Genomic DNA, 19,728 nt, shown 5'->3' on the forward strand with positions numbered 1-19,728 from the left:
GTTTCTTGCATATGCGGGCATATTGAACCCTTGAAAGGTTTTGTCTGTGTTCATATTCATGGCCGTTCTGCGATTTAACATACGAATAATAAGGAAGAGAGAGACAGAAAAATAAATGACCTTGAAACATTCCCGCTCTTTCATCTCTTGGCTGTCAGTGCTTTGTAATCGTGAAAGAAAGAAGTGGCAGACATTCTTCAGCAAAAAGGCAGAACTCGTGCGCTGCAGGAACACTGAGGAAGAAGATCAAAAAGTAAAAAAGAGGGAACGCGCGCCTCAGATATATCGCCGCGTATGAATGGACGCGTCCAAGCTCATGCTTCGCCCGCTTTGGCTGACGAGTGCTTAGTTCTCCCCTAATCGACAAATGCTGGTAGCGTCAGACAGCGCACGACAGAAGTCGTAAACTTGTTGTGCCATGCGTGTAGCGCAGGCTGTGTGGTTTCATGCAATGCCATATTCAAACGTTATTGCATGTTGAGAAAACAACCGTAGCAAACACGCAAGCACGCACACATGCGTACAGAGAGAGAGAGAGAGAGAGAGAGAACAATGACAAATATACACAGGTGTCTTGGCAAAATATATATGGAATCACGAAAAACTATACTCTCGATACCACAGGGATACGAAATAACTCGTCAATGACTGCAGCAGCATAGGTGGGCAATGAAGATTGTAAAAACGTCTGCTACCACAAACTGTCGATAGTGCCATGTTCGTTGCGTAGACGGCGAAGATCCTGACTAAGGTGCAGAGGCGAATCGAGTATGGACTGTTTCGTAGAAGTGCCACAAAGCACAGGATGAATATGCTAGTGTCAAAAGAATCGTCGTTTGTGACTCTTCTAGGTTGCGGCTCGTGCTTCGAGAAGAGCTATTGAAGCGGTGTTCCACGCGAAGGAGGTTGTGGCAATGTGCCATGTAGTCTTCATCGATCTTTTGGTTTTTCACTGGTGCGTTCTTATTCTGGTTTTGAGTTTTTCTACAGGTTGTCCACACTGCTAAACAAAAATACGATCAATAGGAATTTTCTTATTTGCGAAAAGGTGCTGTGGTTGTGATGCTTGTTAGACTGAACGAGGTGCTGTAGCCAGTTTATTTATATAACAAGCAGCGACCTAGTTATCTCGGGGCGAGCCGCGTCGATGGCGAGGTTTAACGCTTAGCATTATCCCACCTAGCACTGGCATGCCCGGGGCCAAATATCGGGACAGTGTGGATTTTTTCCATGTTTTTTTTTTTTGTACTTCATGCTGTCGCTGATGTACCGTAGGATTTAAGCCAGATGAGAGCGCATAGCAACCATCGTTGAATTATGAAACATCAACCGACACGTATTTCGTTCTTGTCCGTTGTCGCGGTGGGCGCGCGACCACAGGGCGCGAGACGGGACGGGAAGCTGGCATCCGTGTCACCATCGTGTAGGAGGCTCTCCTTCTGCCACCACCACCACCGCGACCACCCATAAAAGAAGCCCAGAAACGAGGGAGGGATGAATGACTGTCGGGGCGGACAATGTGCCGCTCTGCCGTGTCCGCTCTCCGACGTTCTCGGCAAACGGTGCCCGCGCCTCGGTCGTCGACTCCCCTCCCCGTCCCGGCTCCGTTCAGGGCGGAGCGCACCCGCCAAACAGGATGCCCTAATGACATCCTCCGAATGCCTCCTTTCGGCTGCCGTGCCTCTCCTGGCGCGCGCCGCTGCGGATCGCGCGCGAGCTGCACGCATTCATGGAGCCGAGGGAGACAGACAACGCAGCCGTTCCGTCCTGGCGCCGCACGGACACCGGCATTAGAGCAGAGACAAAGGTGCGCCAGTTAGCGTTAGCGGTATGCCGAGGGATGGTTCGAAGAGCTGTCTCGCACCTCCTGCTCAGGCATTTCGCGTTGATTCTGGACTGTCGGAGGTTATGCGACGCTGCTTTGTGTGACTCAAAGAAACGTTGAGGTTGTATCTGCCGTCCAATCCCACCACGACCATCGGAGGCACAGCGCCCGCCTAGTTCAGAAAAGGGGGCAGAAAGGGTACAGGAAGAAAGGGACGCCACGATCAAGAGACGGACGATTAAGGAGGAGGAGGAGGAGGAGGAGGAGGAGGAGGAGGAGGAAGAATATAGTTACCGTAGCGTTCTGAAGCAGCACCCGATAACAATTCGCATGCTTAACAACGAAGCACCACAGCATAAGAAAACGCGAATGCTGCTATGGATATCGTGAGGATTTGCATGGAGTCGAAACTGTGAACGCTAACCGTGAATTTAATTGTACATCGATCGTGTTCTCGTGTAGTAGCAGGCGTACGGTAAAAAGTGGGCAAATTAACGGGGAACCTTATTTACGCATGTACACTGTCACATACGTAGGGCATGCGCGATGACAGCGTGTCTATCAGCTCCGCGAATAGATGCGCGAGAGTTTCGGTTATTATTGCTTGCCTAATATTTGGCGCATGCTCCCTCCAACAAAAACACATGGCATGGGCAAGCAATCAAGTCAATAAGGAATCAAGATCCCGGACGCGGCGTCCGCATTTCAATGGCGGGGGGAATGCAATAAACGCCCGTGTGCCGTGCGTCCAGTGCACGTTAAAGGACACCAGGTGGTCAAATTTAAACCCGAGATCGCCCGGGCTATACGGCATGTGCATCATAATCATACCGTGGTTTTGGCATGTAAAGGCCCAGAATTTAACTTAGCATCGTTATTGCGCACCCGAAGCACGGTAGACGAGCATCCTTGCCGTCTGCCACCATCGAAATGCGGCCTCGTCAAGCCCGCGATCTCGTGCTCGGCAGCGGAACGCCGTAGCCACTGCGTCACCCAGGCCGGTGTTGAATTCTTCGTGACCTCTGCTGAATGTTCGTAAGACACCGGCGACATCTAAGCAAAGTTCTCAAGAGCAATTTCTGCGTGGCTTGTCGTTGACATTTATGCGAAATTTCTTGTTGCAGAAGATACAGCACCTGGAAAGGACGATAGTGTCGAGCGAAAGGTTAATGTCTGTTCAGCAGTGAGGGCGCAGAACCGCTGCTTCTGCTGCTCCTGTTTATTTTTTTTTCGCTTTTGCAGAGAAGAGCCACGAGCTCACGACAGTGTTAGGCAGCAACGCTCTTGTCGATCGCGCGCGTTACAAGCCCGATCGCGTGTATGCGGTAACAGTCGGTAAAAGGACGACGATTCAGCGTTGTTGCATTTTCGGAACGCAAGCGAGCCCCCTGCCGACACTGCATCGTCCGTGCAAAATTAAAGGAGGCCGCACATGCGCGCCATAGTTTTACTTCGGCTCGCAATCCACGCAGCTTCGGGACTGCGCAGAGGGTCTTATCGCTCGCTTTGCCCCGCCACGTCGTCCGGCCCAGGATGGAGAAGGGTCCCATTGCCCGGAAAATAATATAAAGCTACGGCAGCGCGCTCGCGAGCAAGAGAGAGAGCGGGGTGGTGGGCATCCGGTGAGCGACTCTTATCGGGGACAGGCGACACCCGCAGCCATCATCGCGTCGCGAGCGCACCCCCCCCCCCCCCACCCTTCTTCCTTCTCCGCCTCCTCATAGCCGCCATCTTCCTCAGCGCGGTGTCTGGCATCTCGACGACTGCAAGGCCGGGACCCGGGCGCCGTGCAGCCAGTTACGGGCATTTAGTGACACTACGCGTACATGAGGGTTCGTCCCTGTGTGAGATTACCAAGTTAGGAGCGGCCCTAACCCTTTTCTTCTTTTTTTTTTTTTCGTTGAATATTGTAGAGAGTTGATAGAAGCTGTGGGGAGGACAGAACTTGACGGCTTTCATGCATTAAATACGCGAAATTAATTGCCCCCATAGAGGCGACACATAGCATGACCCGTGTCCTTTCCACGAGATATATGGTGGCTTCCGAAGACACACAAACCAGAGCTGCCCCAACATATTGGGGGTTCTGTTCTCGTTTCAAGAAGGTGGCGGTGTCTGAAGAATGAGCAGATTCAACGCACATGGTGAAATCCGTGTGAAGCAAAGCTTTACTGAAGCGGTTAATTAAATACTTTACAACTAACGGCTATACGTACAAATGTGTTTACTTTCATGCTGTGTAACGCGTGATCTCATAGAATCTTTATGTTTGTCCACCACGAAGGTCACAACCTTATTGTCATGCAATTTTTATACTTATGCGCTACATCGCTCACAACCTATGCCGAAATACACTCTAAATAAGGTGGATGCGCAGTGCGAGACGTACACGCGGCGAGGTCGCAAAAACGAAGACGATGTATGATGCTTGTCGAGGGGAGAATGGGGATGACAGGATCAAGCACGGAAAAGTACTACAGCTATCAAGGAACATTTAAGGATCTGTACCTCTGTCGTCACAGGGGCATGCCCATTATGGAGGATTGGCCAAGAAGGGACACACCCCCAGTGGTCACGTACCGAATGGCTACATAAAATAAAGTACATAAAAAAATCCAACAAATATAAATCACCGTTATATTAACATATCGGTGTGCTTCAGAGTTATTTATCAGCCGACATTATATGTTCAGATATTATGTAGGAAATTCTTGCTTCTTTTTTTTTTTTAACGCAGAACAGAGGTACGCATATACTTGGTCAGTATACAAGGGTTGTATCATCCCGTGCACTGGTACTTTCATTCGGTGCACCCATAACCTTTTTATGTATACCCACAAATATATCCGCCGAAATAGCAACCGACACAACAGCAGGCAGCATGCAGCTAGCTAGGCAGCCACGCCAAATTAGAAAAGGTAGACAAAGAAAGCTTGGTTAAAAATGCACTGAAGCGAAAAGTCAATCATTTGTTGTGCGTATAGTCACACATGGTGCCGTCTGCTTGAATCGGTCTTCCTGGCGAAACAAAAGAATGTCTTCCGAACGGAAGGTGTTTTATTACGCTTGTGGCAAAACATTATCAGAGCGAGCTTCAAGCCCGCCTCGCCGGCATCTGGAATCTGCAACTCCCGTACGAAAGGTTGACAGCGCAGTCCGCTCGCTCGCACGCGCTATAAGAAAACTTCCTATTTATATCTTCTCAATTTTTATTGCAGCTATCCTTCGGTTTGGTACAGGGGTTCAATGTTCCTTGCTTAACCTCGCCGCCATCTATATTTTCTGTTTCGCTCCTTCCAAGTCTCCCTTGTTACTGTTACACATCCGTTCTGCTTCAACCGCTTGTTCAGCGCGCTCCCCGCTTCTGGCCTCGAATTTCGTCTTTGGCATCGGCGTGAATAATTTCAAACTGTTCGAACATAAGCGGCGCAAAAATTCGTGAAAAAAGGGGAAGAAATACAGAGCCCTGTCCTTGGCTCCTCCTTTATTCTGCAACTTCTTGCGCTGCTTCTGAGTACAAACATTTAAAAGTTAGCCAATTCGCCCACATTTAAGTAATGTTACATATTCAGCTGGTAAGCTATGCACTCACGTACTGCGGCGTCTTTAAAAGTCCAAGCGCTGCTTTCGACCGTTTATTGTCTGTCTGTCTGTCTGTCTGTCTGTCTGTCTGTCTGTCTGTCTGTCTGTCTGTCTGTCTGTCTGTCTGTCTGTCTGTCTGTCTGTCTGTCTGTCTGTCTGTCTGTCTGTCTGTCTCTGTCTGTCTCTGTCTGTCTGTCTCTGTCTGTCTCTGTCTGTCTGTCTCTGTCTGTCTCTGTCTGTCTCTGTCGCTAAGCGCGATGTCATGGGATCGAATCCCGCACGCGGCGGCGGCATTTCCGATGGGCCGTAATACAAGAACGCTCGTGTCCCCTGCATTGGGGGCAGGTTAAAGATCTCCTGGTGATCAAAATTAATCCAGACTCCCCCACTACGGCGGCATACCTCATAATCAAATCGAGGTTTTGGCTCGTAAAAACCCCGCAATACCATTCAATTCACTAACTTCCGGTGCGGGTACAGAAAGCCAAGAGGTCGTCAGCACGCGGCTCTCGTTCTGACAAACACGGATTAGCATTTCTCTCTCTTTTTTTTTTTCCCCTCGTCGGACGAACGAGCGAGTCCGCTCGTTTTACGTTCGCCGCGACGGCTTTGCGTGTTTGATTGACGCAGCACAGCTGCCGAGGCGCTCGTCAGCGCGAGAGGGGTCCCGCACTCGACGCGACGCAGCTTATCTATCGTGCGCGCGCTGCCTGGGTCAACGCAGCCTCCGCGCTCCCGACTTCTTCCAGGGTCACGACGAGGCCGATCACTCCTGTGGTCGGTCTCCGCGGTCGAAACCTTCCATGCAGACTAATAAAAAAACGAAAACCAATCGCGCTCTTTCTTTCTTTCTTTCTTTCTTTTGTTTAAAGCTGTAGGCACCACTTGCTTGCTCTGAAGCACAACGCGGCATTTGATGCTAGGAATCAAGTAACTATAACCGCGTTGGAATGGATTGGAGACGTGAACTATATGTTCTGGAATCTTGCTGAACGATAATTGGATTTAGCACGAAGCGTGCTGAAGTCAACATTATAAGATAAGTAATGTTTTACGAGCAAGCTTCTCCACTCAACAACAGCGTGGTAAAGATTCATTGTTGTTGTTGCTGTTGTTGTTTTAACTGTTGACAAACGGGACCGCAGTGAAGGTTTGTTTGTTTGATTGATTGATTTGTTCATGCTTTCGCTTGAAAAGCATTGATGTAAGGCGAGATTTGTTGACAGTGGGAGAGCCTTTGCCGATCGCATTATCGTCCAATCAAAGATAGGCAGCTTCAGTATGTTATCTGCATGAATGTGCTGCCATGCGTAAGTTTATCGTTCTTTACTTCTCTGTCGCTTTAATTCCCGCCACCGGTATTGTTCCTGAAAATTTATTGCGATAGCAATTATATGGACAGTCCAGGCGAATTTCTACCGTCGCTGCGATGTTCCGTATAAAGTCCAAGGCTGATAACATCGTCCCCCAGTGCCGTATGCTGTACGTGCGAGTGAAAGCGCGCGAGGGGGAGCCGACGATGGCGGCTCAATCTCGCGCGCGCAAGGCAGGAAAGTGGGGAGGAAGCGCGCCGTCTCCGTCGCGCGCAAGGCACCGAGGGCAGGAGCGATGTGGGGAGCGTTCTACTCCGGCGGCTGCTGCGTATGGCGCGGCCGTGCGCGGTCGTGCGGGCCCTATCTTGAAAGCTGTCACCGATAGGGACTGAATGCTGATCGCTTTGTGTACGCTGTGTATTCGCCGCTCAGTTCGCGTTGAAGCGACGGGCAGCACAAGGTCTATTCACTCGCTGCTGCTGCCGCGCTTCCTCACTCCAGCGTTTTGACAGCGAGTTACCGCGGTCATCGAGCGATAGGTGTTCATGTTTGCTTGTGCGCGCGTGACACCATGCTTGTTAATTTAGTTAGTAAGCGAATGTCTACGCGTTTGTGCTGCCGATAAAACTACCACCCCTACTTCGTATAGCTGTCTACTAATTTGCAATCGCAATCGATTCTTCGACTTTAGGGCGAAACTGCGACTTTTTATTGAACACATCGCTGTGTCCTGTATTTAACCGCCTGCAAGACTTCATAAACTTAGTTTTGGTTCTTGTATTTTTTTTCTCCTTTCTCGCTCGCTATTGACCATTGATTTATCATTCATGATTTACTGTCAAACGTCGAGCATGGACATTTTAGAGGTATCACAGACACTGCAACCTACCGGCCTTGATGAATTTGTTGATGTGCTCACTTCTCGGCTTGTTTTATCTGGCGTACGTATTCTCTAATATTTTTTGTTCTATCGCGAAAAGGTTTCGTGTTGTACGTCTTCGTTGGCCTACATTCAATAATTGTGCGGGGTAAAGTCAGGCGCATTGCGGTGGTACCTTTGCCTCTGGCTCTTTAGGTTCCTGGACATAAAAGCTGAGAATTCGGATAAACATAAATAAGCATTTACGAAAAACCCCTACGTTTGTAGTGACGTAATGAGCAGAACCGAGGTGAGTTAACTAGCACACCTCCATCGCCGTTATCGTGATTAACGCTGTCAATCGGTCATTTCCCGGCCGACAGTTGGGTCGCGCCTTCTACCTGAGATAGCAACCAAGGACTGGACGAAAAAAGTTGAAATGAAACCGTGACGCGGCAACTTATAGGTCGATGCGGAAGCTCCAGCATATGAACCGCGATAAAAAAAGTAACGTTTTGACAAGTTTATTCAAGCCCAGACAAAAATACGTTATGAAATAATATAACATGTTGAATAACACGAGTGTACAGAATACGTGTCGCATCTTACGTCGACGACTTTATGTTGGCATGGTAAACTTGCGGGGTCAATCAAGCTTCGCCCCAGTTGCGCTACTCAAGAAATACAATTTCCCATTCGCTGGTTTTCTCGTTCGCGTTGCTCTCCTGAACCTGCATTCCACACTGATAATTACCTGCGTGTTTTTAAAAATATATTCTCATCTGTTTCAGCCAGTTAGCGGAAGGCCATGTGTCCTAATTCTTTCGAGCACATCAAGTAAGTTCCACTTAATTTCCGCCATACGTAAGGGACGTGTCACCCAATATATATATATATATATATATATATATATATATATATATATATATATATGTATATATATATATGCTTAGATATTTGTCGTGCTCATGAGGTTATTTTTTTTTTCATTTTGTGTTGCTATTGGTTTATGTTGGTTTATGTCGCTAGCCACACCGATGGCAACATTTGTGAAAGCAAAATGACGATAAATCGGCTTCCCGTTTCACTAATAGGCTGCAGCAAGCAATTACGTCATTAAATTTATTGCCGTCCTTTGTCAGCGGACAATAGGTTTCGCATCGGTGTCTCCGGGAAAGCAAGCTTAAGCGGTACACAGCATGCAGGCCACTCTCCGAGCACCGAAGTGCACTTTACTGTGAGCGCGCCACGCGTTGCCGACTTGCTTACAACTTTCGTTTTATTTTTCTTTCTTTCGCGTCCTCCCTCATCCCGCCATGAGCCCACTTCTGGCCGTGCTCCACGAACCATGGCTGCAACCGTCGGTGGCGCCAGCGCAGGCTGCGCGGGCACCTCGCGCGAAATCGCCCGCTAATTGAGCCGGAGAAGTTGTTTCGGCTTCTCTGTGGGCTTCATTTTTTCCTCGAGAATCGTTATCTTTCTTTTTTTTTTCTTTTTCGCAGTCCAGTACAGCTTCACTCCGAGATTGTCCGGGGCAGCTCCATTTACGTCGCTTGGCCCGCGGGCTGCTTAATGGCAAAGGGTTTCCGAACCAACGCCGTAAACAAACGCAAGAACCGAACTGCCCCCGCAAGGTGACCTCCACCTCCTTTCTTCTACCCCTCCTCCCCGTCGTTTCCTTTCAAGCGTTCTCTGCGTGTGGATGAACCGAATGCCCTCGGTGCACCTGGCTTCTTTCCAAGATTCCCTTCCCTTTCCTCCTGTCCTAATCTGTCGTTCGAGCTAATTATGCACGGAGACGCGCGTCCAGCATCGGAGGAGGCGCGATTGAAGTCTCTCACCGTTCGGGCGGCCCCCAAGAGCAAAGCAAGCTGACCGGCGGCGTGCAACGATCCCACTCGTGTCGGGCTTCTTCGCGCGAGGAGGCGCGAACGGCGTAAACACTGGTTCGCTGCGCTCGAGGTAATCAGCAATTTTCGCGAGTGAAGCCAGCGAGAGCGGCACCCCTCGACGACAAACAATGTATCAGGGGCTCGCCGTTATTGTGTAGTCGGATCATCGCCCAGTAATCTTCTCCGAGTTTTCATTTCGCGAGGGTGTCGGGGTTTATAACGTGGAGTGTAAAGGAAGCGTGAGGAACGTTTTAAGCAATTAGAGACGGCCGAAAGCGGCGGAGCTCCGGTTAGCGCGTCACGTAATCAGGAACCGCACTGTTACTTTGTTCAGTTTTATTCCTTGTTCGTGCGAGTATTTGGGATATAGCTTCACTTTTGTGTCCCTGTGTATGTTCTGCGTGAAGCGACTCATAACGATTTTGCGTCGGCGCAACAGAAGCAAGTCAGAGTGTAGAGAGTTGCCTTGACTTTGCACATGTGTTGTCACCTCGTTGCCAGAATTTTAGTTATTTCAGTTCTGAGAAATACTCATGCGAATGAAAGAGAGAGAAAGAGAGAGAGAGAGACAGAGAGAGAGAGAGAGAGAGAGGGAAGACCACACAAAGGCGCAGGTCATCGTTGCCGAAAACGTAGGCCAGCTTATTAGAGATCAACTCGCTTGAACAAACCTCTGCACAAAGTTCCTTGCATTAGAAAGCAAAGCAACGAGTGGAATGAGAGAGAGAGAGAGAGAGAGAGAAAGAGCAGGAGAGCAAAAAGAGAGAGAGAGAGCAGGGAGGCCAATTAGAAGCATGCCTGGTTTACTGCCCTGCTCTTGGGAAAGAGTACAACGGATCAAAAGAAAGACAGAATGGAATTTCGAATAAAGACAAGCATATGATCCACTCTTGTCAAGAACGTAAGTAGTCACCTCGTTGATGCACAAAAGGTTAGCCAGCAGGCAACATTGCGATTTGCAACAACAGAAGGCCGCGGTTCGGGCGGGCTTGCAAGCACGCCTGAACCGCGGCTTCTTGTTCTTCCTTAGAAGTGAAAATGTATGCAGGCAGAACTTATGACGTGAACTGAGCGCACAGACAAAGGCGTAAAATTCGAGACAAGGAAACTGCCGTTTAGTTGGAGGCGTACATATCTGGCTTGTGATGATTGACGCAACAGCAAAGGAGCTGCTTCTGATGCAATCTATTCATACATGTTCGCACTATCAGTCAGCATTGAGAAAACACTGGAGTTCAGGAAGGCGCCGCCCCCTCTTACGCAACGCCGTTTCGCGATCGCCCAGCGCGCTCGGTCTGGCCTGTCACAGTACATCCATCCGTATGTTATAGCCAAGCCGTCGACCGATGAAGAACACTTCCCACGTGCAAAAGGAAAAAGAGACAAAAATTGGGAATCTTTGGTATGTTTACTCTGTTTCTCTTTTTGTTTGAAGTATCTTCTAATCGCCTGATCCGGAGCGACAGAAAAGAAGCGAAGGCCCCCATTCAGATAGTCCGTGAACCGTTCCTCCGTTTCCCTCCGCGGCTCGCAACGAGCCACTGCGTCGGCCAGCACGCGTGCAACGCGCTCGGCCAGCAGTCGGATCACGCGTCGACGCCTCCGAACTGCGAGGCGGGAGCGAAGGCGCACTCACGCGGCTCTTCCTATTCTCAACGCTTCGCAACGCCGATCGCTGGCGGCCGGAATAGCTCGGTCCATCGTCTCGACTCGCGCGGAGCTACGTGTGTGTAGTACAAGCAATCGACTCGCTTCCTGCGCTCGCACACACACCCGCCGCTGCAGGCACCACGGCGTGCTCACGCTGATGAGGCGTGGATGCGACGCTTTCTTCCAATCAGCCAAATGCAGCGGCGAGTCGTTCGCCTCTCGTCGCCGCCGAGCCCGGCGCGGGCGTGTGTAGTACTGCGCATGCAAAGCGCCGCAGTGCTGCTATACTCGGCTCCGCGAAATGTCGTCGCCCAACAGCGTTGCGTGCTGCCCGCGCCAAGGCTTGCCTTCTCCACGTCGCGGGCGCCTCTCGTTCCGTCGCGCGAGCTCGAGCGGTCGTTTCCGTTCGTGAGGCACTGGCCGCACACACAACGTGGTCCAACGCACGATCACTGAAAGTGCCGCTGGTCGAGCCCAAGTGCGAACTTGCACTCTCTCTCTCTCTTTCCCCAATCGCCCTGCTCGACTCGCAATAATTTGAGCCCCGTTTCCTACACGATAGCGCGTATCCCAACGCGCTCGGTTTCGCAAGTGCGACCGGGTGGTGTACTTCCCGGCACCACCCGATGCGCTTCGTTCGCCGCGTTCTTGATGAGAGAGATCCCGTCGTTAACTAAGCCGCGAGACGAGTTGCCATAGGAATGCGTTTCTCCGACTAAATTTGTTCTTTTACCGTCTGTCCAGATATGTTACTTGCGTGCATTTTCGCTGCTAGCTGTGTTCAATTCCTTCAGGACCACGAAGCAGCGCAGTGTGCGAGGTGGAACAAAGGTTCTCGCTACGCGTACTCGAGAAATGATCGTATCAATTATACACACGAAGCACCAGCAAGAGGACGAAGAAAAGAGCCCTTGGGAGTGGTTCGCGAACGCTGCTCTTGAATCAAGAGCGGGCCTTCTGACAAACTTCTCCCGAGAGAGGAGGGGGAAAGAGAAAAAAAGGAAACGCAGCCGAGAGTCGAAACTGCAATCCTGTCTTGCTCCAGCTGTGAGAAATCGCTTTCTTCATCCGGGATTTTCTTTCTTCTCTCGCTTTATTACAGCAGACGCCTGCTGGCTACTCAAGAAGAGTAATTGATTGCTGCTGTTTGTTACTCAAGGTTAAAGTAATCCAATCGCCGTTACGACGTAGTCCAGGATAAATCTAACCGATACGATCGTTCTTTAGTTTGAATGCTTATTTTATTTTACTTCTTTCTCAGCAGCAAAAATAAAAGATGGGAGAAAATCGATCGAAATCATCGCTATATTTAATTTCATTCTATGCAAAGATCTCTGTGGCATACTTTTCCAGGCGTTCAAACATTCGTACTCGTTCGCTTTTTAATCAACCTTTTCACTTTCTGCGGAATCGTTCTGTGGAAAAGGAAGCGGATATTAATGAGCAGCGCGAAAGATTTCACTCACACGTAGCGTGTAGATTTTGCTGCCGACGACGAGCATTAATGTTGTTTCCTTTTAGGTGGCGGCGCACATTGCCCAGCGTTTGAAAGAAAAGCAGACACGTAAGACAAAGACAGTCAGTGAGGTTAACCAGAGGTGTTCCGGTTGGCTACTCTGCGCGGAGGGAGGCCTTTATTTTTGAGCGAGATTTACGATTTCTTTTGTTTCGCCCTTTCACATGCTACATTTATTTTTACACTTTGCGTTTAAGCTTGACATAACAGACGCCATGAAATACTGAAGAAGACACTCGAACATCACAATAGCGGAGCTCACGTCAGGAAAGAAAAAAAAAAGTGCCACTCGTTCTTTCTATCTTTATAAATATGCCTTAACTGACCAACTTTGTTCAGTGCACCAAAACTATGGGTCGTGTCAGCTAACCAGGAAAGAGGACCATAAGAGCTTCTCCACTTTCTGCCTTTGATCACACTTAACGTCACTAAGGTCATTAAGATCAATAAGGATGGCAATTAAGGTCACTAGATAAAAAATGTTTTCGAAACCTTCTTTTACCTAGGGACCTTAGTCGCAGTTCACGAGATGCCGACTTAATGGAAACTTCATGAAAAAAAAGAAAAAGCAGTTCGCAAAGCGTGAGCCCTTCTTCCCTTCTTTGGAAACACGGTCGGGTCTCGTCACTGAATGGCTAGTACGAGGCCTAGCTTTCGCCACACTGTGCTGATTCGGTAAGACGGATTGTAGAGTTAGCGAATTAAATTTGTCAGGCACTGCAAAGCTGCACATAGTGCGAAACAACCATCAGAAAACCTGTAGCAGCCTGCATATGTTGTGTTTCGCAAGCAAAGTACGTTTTGCCTCTGTACAGTTGTATCAATATCTTGAATAAGCAAGACCCGCAATTAGAGTCTTTGACGCTGGTTTCGGTGGTATAACTTCGCAGCTGTATGCCTAGATATTTTTATTTCCTTTGTTCATATCCAATGCTGCAGCTTGCGGAACAAATAACATCTGTCAGGAGGGCCGCTCGCTTCATTCAAAGATATTTCCGACGCCAAGTCGCGTTCAATCTTGGCCCGGCATAAGCGAGCGCTTTGGACAGGACGGGATATTGAGTTTCTTTGTTTCAACGTTGCCGGCGCCCCAGTTACGTGCCTGACGTTTCATCGCGGCGATATTAAAAATAGACTCGTCGCGGAAACCTTTACTTTCACGTGCTGGTGCCGACGGGCACTCGGGCGCTTCGGTCCACGTCAGCCGAGAATTAAAAAGAAGGTACAAGGGTAACTCACTGCACGCAATATGTACGCCAAGTGTGGATGCACGGAATTGCGTTAGTGTAGGATCTGGAACAGGTGTGTAGAATTCGAAGCAGTTATGTCGGGGTAAAGACGTGTAGGGGCACTTCGTGCCGTGTCAGATCTTTTGAACGGCGAGGTAGAAAGGACTGCAAAGATAGTGGTATCGAGAGGTGTGCTCGAAAGGGAGAAAAGTGGAGATAAGGTAGGGTGCAGTGGGTAAGCAAGAAAGAGGAGGCGGGGGGGTGACGTAAAGACAAACGCCATGTCAGGTATAAAATAAAGCAGCGAAGACCCGACGGTCAGCGCTGTCAATGCCCTGGAAACGGGCCGCACCAGCAGACTTCTACGCCTTAAGAGCAACGCGAGCACTTGTAAATCAGCTTGCGGCGCGATCTGCTTGCAGAATATTTCAACTACATTTTTGAGAGCTCTCACTATTTCTGCGACCAATTTCCCTCTAACTAAGATTGTTTTTCTTTAGTTTACCTAGATTTCTCCAGGTTTTCGAGACGTGCGGTTGTTTCGTTGGTCGCTGTGCTTTCTCTACGTAAAAAATAAGATTATGTTGATGGTTTTCGAAATGACAGCATATATTATAGTTCTAACCTTTATTTTTGTAAACTGCTTTTAAAACAATTAAGTTATGAAGATTAGTGGCTTAAGTTGCGATCACATCGCAATAAAGGTTTCTTGCTTTTAACAGTATTTATTTGCACAGAGCTATAGAAATGCCGACGTCAGCAGTAATTTTGTTTGTACAGTAAGCAGGCGAAGCAGCCAAGACTGAAACTGCATTATGAAGTCTTCTTAGATTTACAACAATCTTATTTTTTTCCCAACGGAAAATGCGAAGTATCTCTATATCTGGGAGATTGCCACGCGGTTGGCAGCACTGACCCTCTTACGAAGTAGATTCACTACGATTTGGCACAAAAAGCATAAACCAGCGTGAGAACTCTAGAAATTTGAGTTCAGTACTTGTGAGACGAGCAGTTACTTCCAGAAGAAAAAGTTACTAGAATTCAAACATATGCAGAATTGGGACATCACTGATACACGCATCGGCGGAGAGTTTTCATTTTTCCGGGGGGGTTGCTGGGGTCCGACCAGCTTTCCGGACCCCGTGCGTCTATGTATATATATACATGAACAAGAAAGGAAACCGAGGGCTCAATTTTTATTAGTCATATTATAAGAAGTAAACAGACAAAGACAACAAGGACAGCATAAGGGAAATTGCACGTACTTATGAATTGACAAAAAGAAAATTATAAATTAATGGAAATGAAAGTGGTTGAAAAAGAAAACTGGCCGTAGTCGGGGCCCGAATCCAGGTCTTCGCTTACGCTTGCGATGCTGTCCTTGGTGCATTTGTTTGTTGGCTTCTTATGGTATGACTACATATATATTTATATTACCTTTAGTAGTAGCAAAGTATAAGACAATTACACGAAGAAAGATTACACCACCGAGAGACGCCAGTCTATTGGTGGTGGGAGGGGACTTACGCTGTAAAATTGAACTGGGATATGTAAATACTCATATGCGGCCGCCATTTCCATGAACAATTCTTCAAGGTCACATGATAGATAGATAGAAACTTTATTGAAATGGAAAAGATTTGAAGGACGGGTGGTTGAAGCCTCTCAGTCCAGGGCCCCACTGGCCTCTGCCGCCTGCCCGACCTGGCTAATTAAGGACTTTTGTCCTGCCAGGTCGGAGCGGGCGAGCTGTGCCTCCCACTGCTCCATTGTGGTGTTACTGGTATTTGGCCTATGAGGGTGCTTAGTGCACTCCCAGGTTATATGTATTAGGGTAGGTATACCACCGCACCAAGGACAGTTGGCCCTATAACGAGTGGGATACATGGCATTTAGCAATTTTAAATACATGAAGTTTCTTAAAAGGAAGCATTCGCTCAGGTGCTCCTTTCTAAATACATGTAAAAGGTGAATTCCTTCTTCTCGGCAACCACTGCACCGAATATGACGAGGTTTATTGCATTTAAAAGAAAAACTTAAAATCTAGAGACTGTTCGTTTCGAATTTTCGTTTTAGTGTCAATTTTGTGTAATAATTTGGCAAAATTACAAAATTTTCAGAAAACGAAATTATCGCGTTTACAACTCCGTAACTCAGCGATGAAAAATGATATGACAATTCTGTAAATTTCATCTAATAAAACATATAGAGCGGACAAAAGTGATGTGTTATGCATGAATGCCAAAAAATTTAGTAATATGGAAATACACCTTTTGCAGAAGCATTGTACACAACGTAACGATTGAACGTAAGATATAAATTGACATATACAATTCGTCTGCTTTGAGTGTTCTAATAGATGCCGTTTACAGAACCGCGGTATCTGTTCTTGATGCAGAGCTATTACTTTGTAAACTTCGTGATTCTATTTTTTTCGTGCTTTCAAATTTTTGAAGATTCCTTTAACAAAATTCAGGCCCTAAATCGAAATTCGGCTTCCAACAGTCGCTAGAATTTAACTTTGTCTCGCAAATGCAATAAGTTTCATTAAAATCGGTCCAGGGGTTGTCTCAAAAAAGCGTTTCTGCGTTTTACATGTATTTGAATAGGCCGCGTCGGACTTGGGCCAGAGCTAAAGCTTCGACTTGAAGTGCAACTCTTATTATCCCTTTCAGTCACGGCGTACACGTTTGTGGACGCGTCTTATTTTTGCTAGGGTTGTGCGAATAGTGATTTTTGAGACTGAATTGAATACGGATCGAAAAGTGCCATAAGCAAGTCGAATCGAATAGCGAGTACTTTGGAATAGTTTTCGAATAATGAACAGCCCTTATGACAATTAATATAAAGTGATGTTCACATCCCAGTATTCTTAATATTAACAAGTTTCTGTCATCACATAGTACGTTATGAAGCGTTGCATTCACAGGGCTCTTCAGAGAGTGAGAATTATCGCTGTACAGCCTGTAAAGTGTGGCTACCTAAGTGACGTAGCCTGCGCCACTACGCACGTTCTAGTGTTTTATGTCTATAGTATGCTCTATGGAGTGAAAATTTACCGTACTTTTGCTCCAATTTTATGTTTATTTTGCCGCAGTTCATGTTCTAAAATATTTTGAAACTATTTGAAAAATATTCGCATTTACAAATACTGACTATCGTATTCGAGCATCGAATCGAATAGGACACTATTCGATTTGTTATTTGCAAGTTTCAAATATTTGCACACCCCTAATTTTGCCATTACTGTGCAGTGGTTGCAATGAACAGACAACACAGATTAAGTTTTGCGTGAAGTGAACATTTTGCTTTCCTGAATTGAACTCGTGGACGAAAAGAAACCAGCTAAATATCAATACAAATAAAACCAAAGTAGTCATTTTTAGAGATAAAAACAGACGAATTCTCGCAGAATATAACATCACTTTTCTTTCTTCGGAAATTAAAATTTTTAAATCTATAAAGGTTCTTGGTGTTTACTTTTCTGAGAAGTTAACATGGGAAGACCACGTAAATTACATATTGCAAAAATTGGGCCATATTGCAGGCATATTAAACAGAAATCACTATTTGCTGCCACAATCCGTGAAATTATTAACGTACACATATATTTTCCTTTCCTGTTTAAATTACTGTAATTTAGTATGGGGCACAACCGCACAAAGAAATGTTATGAGGCTCATAAAAGCTCAAAAAATGAATTTTGCGGTTTATTGCAAACCTCGCCTATCGTGAGCCTGCGTCGCACTTGTTCACGAGATACAAGATGTTAAAGTTTAGCGATCTATACCGGCATATGCCAGCGCGAGCGTATTCTTTAGGTGTTAAGCAAAGGAATTTCTTGTTTACGGAAATCGGGAACTTAGAAAGAAGTACTGCCACCCATGACACTCGGAGCACCGAACTTTGGAAAGTTCTGACTTGCCGATCCACGTATGACTTACACTCACTGAACAACAATTTGCCGCGCTTATTAAATGAATTTTATATATTGGGCGCAGACATTTCGCTAGTTAAACAATCTGAGATGGCTGGACTATTCATTATGTAAATTACTTACTTCTGTTTATACAAATTCTTCTTGCGTGCTTTTGTCAAGGTACTTCTGTGTGACATACTGTTTTTTGTTATTACCATTGCTTTATAAATTTCACAGCTTACCTTATAGATTTCACGTATTTTCCAATGTACACCTGCCAGCGGTGTTTTCTGTATGTGCTGACATGCTGCACCAAATTTATGCCTTTACTGTCTTTTCTTTTCACTATTAGTTTTCTTTATTGCGTGTTTTGCTGACCTGTCTCTGCCATGTGTTGCCAGGGGGTTGAGAGTCTTTTCAAGCCGTCTCTTCGCGGCTTTTTCTTTCTCCCCCTCCTTCATGTTCAATTGGAAATAAAGCTTCATTCATTCATTTATAAAGTACACCCATTTCACTTCTGAGGGAAATGCATGGTTTCAGGTGACCACTTTAAGGAAAGCGTTACCGTGTTTGACGGGTATTTTTAAATTGGGAGTTTCAGTAGTGACTGCGAAAAATGTTTTTCCTTTGTTGTAATGCTTACACACAATAATTAATCTCTGCATGTAATTCGAGCGGTTTTGATTCAATAGTTTAATGAAGAAACGTAGTATAACTGACAACAATAATATAATATTTAATTACTATAAATTATGATGGACCTCTATAAAATGCACAGAGTCATTATCATCCAATCTTGACTTGCTTTCTATCGAGTCTACAGCACCTTGGCATAAAGTCATGAAAATTTCACAGATTTTTCAACGGTCTATCGTAATTCGTGAATGAAGGCGTTAATACTGCTTCACCTTTCCGGCGAAACTGCAGCTTTTCTTTTCTGTTTTTTTTTTTACAGCGAAGATGTTAGCCTCTCGTTGGTCGGCATTTTTGGAATCCGCGTCCGTGTTCAAAAATGTGGGCCGATCGATCCAGGAGGTCGTGCAATACTCAGTCGACCCGTGGCGGAGGTGAGGCAGGCTTCAAGCACTCAAAAAAGTGACGGGAAATGTGCATACATTCTTTGGAATCACGCATACAACATACAGAACAGCATACGTCTCAACAAAGAACAAGCACAAAACAAGCATCCGAACCACATAATTGAACGATAAGACGCTGCTGATAACAATGCGAAGCACGCGTAGCGTACGTTACCGGGAAACGTATGCGGGATTGCTGTTGCGCAAGCTGCCACGGCGACGACAGCTTGTGACGTGGGGAGTGACGTCACTAGACTTTCGTATATAAAAGAACCAGCTGAGCAACGAATTTCATTGTTGTTGCAGCATCGTGCTATGGGTAGGCAACGCATAGTTAGGACTCCAGAGGAGCAGCGTGAATACAAGGAGCGGCACAGGGAAAAAAAAAAAAAAAAAAACGGCGATAAGACCAGCAGCGGCGTGCTGTCAAAATTACCATTACTACCATTACTACAATTATATAAGTGATGCAGGCCATAAAATAACTTTCCAATGGCTTCCAAGTCACTGCGGGATTATCGGCAATGAATGGGCCGATCAAGATGCCCGTTCAGCCCATATTGAGGAGCACCACATACCAATTCCAGTTTCTAGAACTGACGCAGCAAGTAAGCTCCGCCTGCTTGCTCGTCAGTACACCATGTCACAATGGAATGACCCTCTTTTAAGAAATATGCGACTGTACTCCCTTGATACCTCATTAAGTCTTCGAGTGTCATCACAGCTTCGCCGTGGAGACGCCACGCTTTTGCATCGACTGCGGTTGGGCGTTGCCTTTACCAAAGCCTATGCGATCCGCATAGGGATGACCGGCACCCCAACCTGTGATCACTGCGGCCATGAAGAATCCATTGACCACATTTT

General features: G+C 46.8%; 1 protein-coding gene across 1 annotated transcript in view; it reads right to left on the bottom strand.

The window, feature by feature from the left end:
* Positions 1 to 19,728, bottom strand: part of LOC126519541 (matrix metalloproteinase-2-like) — a 266,198-nt gene that overhangs the window by 97,667 nt on the left and 148,803 nt on the right. The gene's annotated exons all lie outside the window — the stretch shown is intronic.

This window comes from Dermacentor andersoni, chromosome 3 (assembly GCF_023375885.2).
Source record: "Dermacentor andersoni chromosome 3, qqDerAnde1_hic_scaffold, whole genome shotgun sequence".
In the NCBI taxonomy this organism is placed as follows: Eukaryota; Metazoa; Arthropoda; class Arachnida; order Ixodida; family Ixodidae; genus Dermacentor; species Dermacentor andersoni.